The following is a 5,489-nucleotide window of genomic DNA, read 5'->3' as shown; positions in this document are numbered from 1 at the left end:
TGACCAAATCAGTTATGTTGCTCACCTTATATGGCCCAGGAGCAGACAGATTTTTGACTGTAGGCCATGTGCCGTCCAGGGCTACCAGCTTGGTGCCACCATAGGCTGTCTTCTTGCGGAGACATCTCCCAGTTCATACACCTGGAAATGGTAGGAAAAATCCATTCATTCATTTCATAAACAGTTAATGAGCCTCTACTATGCACCAGCTACTATGGCAGGCACCCCGGGGAATGTAGGAATGCATGATGGATGGTCCCTACCCTCTGGGAGTACTTAGGCCAGTGGAGAAGCAATTATATAGGTAACTAAGTAGCTTGATGAAGTAGGGAGGTATGGCAGAGTGCTTGATGCACAGTCCCTGGAGCTGGCCTGCTCTGTCATCTACCAGCTGAGTGGCCTTGACACGAACCTGTCAGTGCCTCAGTGTCCTATCTATGTCTACAGAGTGTTAATAATAATGGTCGTGGTGAGGTTTACTTAAATCAACACATGTAAAACATGTAGAACAGTGCCTGGCACCACAGAAAGCCCTTGATAAAGGATGATGATGGTGATGATGATGGTGGGTGTGGTGGTGATAAGAGGTCCAATGTGGAAGGCATGTCAGTTATCCAGGAGGCTGGGAAGGGCGTGCAGAACTGGTCTTGTTGGCAGAGGAGAAGGAGCTCCCTCCAGGTGGAGGGTTCGGCACTATGGGCACAGTTAAGGTAAAGAGAAGGATGTTCTATGTTCTCAGAATTTTTTTAGTCAAGCAGGAACTGCTCTCAACTCCTGAATTCTGAGCTTGATGCTAGAGTGGAGACAAACATGGCATGTTTCCATCTCAAGACCATTTTGTTTGTTACCATGGCTGGTAACAAACAAATTGACTGGGCTGGATAAATATGGTTTGTAAGCAAATATATGCTTTTGTCAAATAGACATGGTCAGTGCCTAGAGAGGCAGGAAGGTTGATAGCAAGAAGAACTTGTCTTGTTAATTCCAGGTTGGGGAACATCTTGTTAGGAAAATGAACAAATCTGAACGAAGGTTGATGGTGTGGTCTGAGTTTAGCAAATTATTTCTTAGTCTTTTGCTTTCTTTAAAAAAAATAAAAAGTCATGGGCAGGTTCATGACCCACAAGCAAATGATATCAATGTTGAGCACAAACCCCAACCCCCCAAAATCCCTGGCATTTTTTTTATCCTTCTTATTCCTAGAAATGTTCCTTTAAAAAAATGAGGGACATGAATTGCTATGAGTCTCCAAAAGGACAGAAATTACTAAAAATAAAACAAATGACAGGTAGTGAGAAAAAGCCCCACCTAACTATAGCTGGTACATAAATAAGCCCACTTATATATAATTCAGTGTATTCTGTTAGAAAACATTGAATTCCCAAACAGAATAATCAGTTTAAAATTAATGTGGTTTATTAACAATTAAAAGTGATAACACAAGCTGAAGAAATTGGAGGTGAAATGTTGAGTTTCCTTTGATAGGTAGCGTAATTACAAAGTGTGCTTTTGAAGTTCAAGAAGACAGCCTTAGGACACAACATTTTTAAAGTAAAAATTGGCTTGCCCTCTGTTCAAGTGATTTATTTTGCACTAAGCAATGGGTGTGAGACATGATGTGATTTAAAATTTCATCCCTTGATGGAACTGCTTGAGGGTGACATGATTTTTTTCTTTTTTCTTTTCTCAGCCTGCTCAGCCTATGAAGTTTCCTATCTAAAAGTTAATCTTCTGAAATTCCTTAGGAATTTAAGGAAACCTAATCTTTTGGTGTGTCAACAAAAGGGCCTGAGTATATTGCTTTCCCTCTGACATTCAGGAGCCTCAGAGTGCCCGAGTGGCCCCTAGCAGGAGCTGGTGCTTACCATGGCCAAGCAAATCCAGCCATTCTTGTTTGGTTGCCTATTAAGTAATTACCTTCGGGAAACTTCACCTCTGCCATTAAAAATTCTCTTTCTCTCTTAAGAGAGCTTGAAAGATGTGGGGGTGAATTGAGGAGGGGAGGCGTAATATCCTTGAAGAGGAAAGTTAAAAGGAACTGGGATTTGGTTAAAATAGAAGTTTAGATTATCAAGGGAGCAGGTTATTGAGGGAGAGAAGAAGAGTCATAGTTTAAAAAACACGTTGATATTTTACATGTTTCAGTGAGTGCTTCATCTCTATTTTCGCCAAGGAAAATAAATGCATTTAACGGATTTTTAAAAGTTTTCAATAGTCTATTTATTAGAAAGAAAAAAGAACTTGTAAAAAAGTCTCTTATGGTATGCTAGTAAATGCTCAAAAACTGGCTGTCTCAGCGAGGGGAGGGCCTGCCCTGATCTGTAGCGTTTGTCAATTTCCTTGGTGTAAATGCTCCCATGATGGTGGATCCTATAAATGTAAAAATGTGAAGCTGGGGAGAGACGTAGAGAAACACACCATTATTCTTTCCATCGTACAGTTCCAATAAATGGAGATAACCTGAGGAATGTAGACAACAGTAAAAAGTTGTAAAACAAACAAACAAGGAAGTGATGAGTTCTGAGTACTTTTTATCTTTGTTTTTAATCCAACTTAATGATAAGTTTATATAAATTAATTTTTAATTCTGACTGTGTTTAACAACCAGCTCACAACTTTTCCTGAACATTTAAGGTGGCTCTCAAGAACCAGTATAAGCTCGTTCTAGCATGTCACTAAATACATGTATGGTATCTGTGGAAAGGGGTTTGGAAGGTCACATCCCAAATTACTGACCGTGGTAATTACCTCTTGGTGGGGAGTTGTCATGGTATGTGGAAGGGGACCTACGTGCGTGCGTTACTCTGTATACTTTTGTGTGTATTGCTAGTATAATAAAAGTGAATACAAGATGGTTTTTATAAAATATGAATTGTGTTTATACCAATACCTCCTTTCCCTCCTTTCAACGGAACCCAAACCCTTGAGGTAGCATGGCTCAAACAGAGGGAGTGTTGGACTAGGCACTAAACAATTGGTTTTTAATTATGGTTTGGCCTCTGACAGTCTGGGTAACTGAGAGCAAGCTATTTGATCTCTCTGAGCCTTGGGATCTTTGTCAAATGAAGATATTTGAAGTTTATCTGGAAGAGTCTATTCAGTTCTGTCTAACCTTTACATGTCTGATTATTTTCTTATCTCATTCAATAAGTATAAAGACTACACACCCAGGGACAAAGAGTTCTGTGAAGTCCCAACTCACCACCGATTTTATTTATTTATTATATTATTTATTTATTACTTATTTTATTTCCTGACTTTTCAGAAGATTATGGACTTGAAACTCATGGTCCCTGTTAATAATCATAATGATTGGCCGGGTTGAGAGAACGGGGGTTTTGGAAACTAGCTAAGGGCAGGCGCAGATGTTCTCAGATTAGCAATATTCCTAGCAGAGGGCTTGTTGGTTGACTGGCTCACTGATTGTGTGTGTGACGAGGGGGCCTGGAACTTGTGCCCTGGAGGAGTTCTCTCCCTGTGCTGCCTGGTTCGCATCCTTCTGGAATGAATTTGCTTGAGTAGCCATCCTGAACGTTGGTCTTCATTGAGCTGACTCTAGTGTCCGACCAGACAAATTAAGAGTTTGTTCTCAATCAAAATAATAAAATGGATTTTGACGGTTTTTATTTTTAAACTGTAAGATATTAGATATTCATTGTAGAAAATTTAGTAAATACAGATGAGCAATAAAGAAAAAGGGAAGATCGTTGATTTTAAAGCGTAGAATTTCCATTTTTGTTTGCCCCACGTCTTACTGGGCAAGCTCATCTGGAGCAGCTGCTTTGTGTATACGTATCTGAACATATGCGTGTTTGAAATAACATCATCCTTCTTGAGAGTGAGGCACAGCATGTACGCAGCGCGTGGGCTCTGGAGCCCACGTGCTCAGGCTGGAATCCTGCCTACACCTGCTGACTGTGCGACCTTGTGCACTTCACCTTGCCGCTCTGTGCCTTAGTTAGCTCATCTGTAAAGAGGGGACGTAGAATGTGCCTCGTAGGTTTGCTGTGAGGACTGAGTTGAGAACATAAAGCCCTTATAGAACAGTGCTTGGTACACTATTCAGTGAATGACAGCTATTTTTATTTTATTCTACCATATATTGCCTTACCATCGTTTACTAACCTTGCTTTTGGGCATGCAAGTGGCTTCTGATTTTTCACAACTGAGATGAGATCTCTTATAAGTTACAACTTTACGTATATCCTCAGGATACAGTCTTAGACCTGGAATCACCGAATATGCACATTTTAGTGTGCATATTTAACCACATATTGTAAAAATTAAAGTCCTCTCTAGACGCAGCTTAAAGAACACTCATGTGAGTGCACAAACAGGTGTGTCCCATCTCTCCCTCATGTCAGTGCCACTGAGCAGATTGGGCTTTCACATTCTTTATCAAAATGAGAAGTACATCGATTTCCATAATATATACAAATCTATGCTTTTCATCTTAAATGCAAAATAAATGCCCTGAGATACCATTAAACTGTGAATAAATCATTAAATTGAAAGCAAGTGTTTTTTCCACAGTTATGTCACCTGGTTGTGCCTAGGCATGGAAATACTTCAGTGTTGAGCAATTTCCCCCTTCCCCCCACACCTCCACCCCCCAAGACCCAAACTGCACCCCGCCTGGCCCCACTGCTGGGCAGCAACAGTGGAAGAGACACAAACTGCCTCAGGGAGAACCTGTACACCAGAGTCTGAAGGCAAAGGGTATTCCTGTCTCTCCTTCCCAGCCTTCTTGTCAGGCAGACTGCACTTCCTGCTGCTTTGAGGCAGATCCTTTCCATGGCCTGAGGGGAAGATGCTTTGTCCATCCCTTTGGGCTTGTTACTGTGCTTGAGAAGTGTGTTAGCCTGGCTGAGAGGGATGCTGATGAGGGACAGCTACAGTGGACAGTATATCAGTCAAGGTTCTACTGAAGACCAGAACGTGCAAGACACTGGAGACTCTCAGGCAGGAACCGGAACTGCTATCCACAAGTGGGATTTCTTCTTCCCAGGAAAAAAAAAAAACCTCAGTTTTGCTTTTAAGGTCTTTCTTCTGATTGGAAGAGGCCACTCAGATGATTGAGGACAATCTTGTTTACTTGAAGTTAAACTGATTGTCGATGTTAACCACATCTGCAAATTATCGTCACAGCAATACCTAGGCTGGCGCTTAATAACTGAGTACTTTAGCCTTGCCAAGCTGACACATAGGCAGTCACAAGAAGAAGCCAGGGTTCATGAACAGAAGTCCAATTCCCTCTCTCACCAGGTCCCTGGGTCCCTTGGAGCTCCATACCAGGGAATGCACAAGACTGCTGAGCTGATGTAGAAGCTGTTCGTAGTCAACTCCTGTCCTGAGAGAGGAGAGTGCCAACCTCTCCTCATAGGAAGGCAGAAGGAACTCATTAGCCCTATGTTCATGCAGGATGATTTGAAAATTATAAGTCATCAGGTTCACGTAGTTAATGATTTTAGAGGAAAGTCCTGAATATC

General features: G+C 41.5%; 1 protein-coding gene across 1 annotated transcript in view; it reads left to right on the top strand.

The window, feature by feature from the left end:
• The window catches only part of LOC121031475 (uncharacterized), a 47,206-nt gene extending 44,338 nt beyond the window's left edge, over positions 1 to 2,868 (top strand). The window contains exon 8 of the transcript XR_005790733.1: positions 1,691 to 2,868. The gene's annotated coding sequence lies outside the window, so the exon portion shown is untranslated. The remainder of the gene's footprint in view (positions 1 to 1,690) is intronic.
• The last annotated feature ends 2,621 nt before the right edge of the window (positions 2,869 to 5,489 follow it).

Source organism: Herpailurus yagouaroundi, unplaced genomic scaffold (assembly GCF_014898765.1).
Source record: "Herpailurus yagouaroundi ecotype Mexico unplaced genomic scaffold, PumYag 28, whole genome shotgun sequence".
Classification (NCBI taxonomy): domain Eukaryota; kingdom Metazoa; phylum Chordata; class Mammalia; order Carnivora; family Felidae; genus Herpailurus; species Herpailurus yagouaroundi.
Note: the sequence above shows the minus strand (reverse complement) of the source record. Positions and strands in the feature narration are given on the sequence as shown.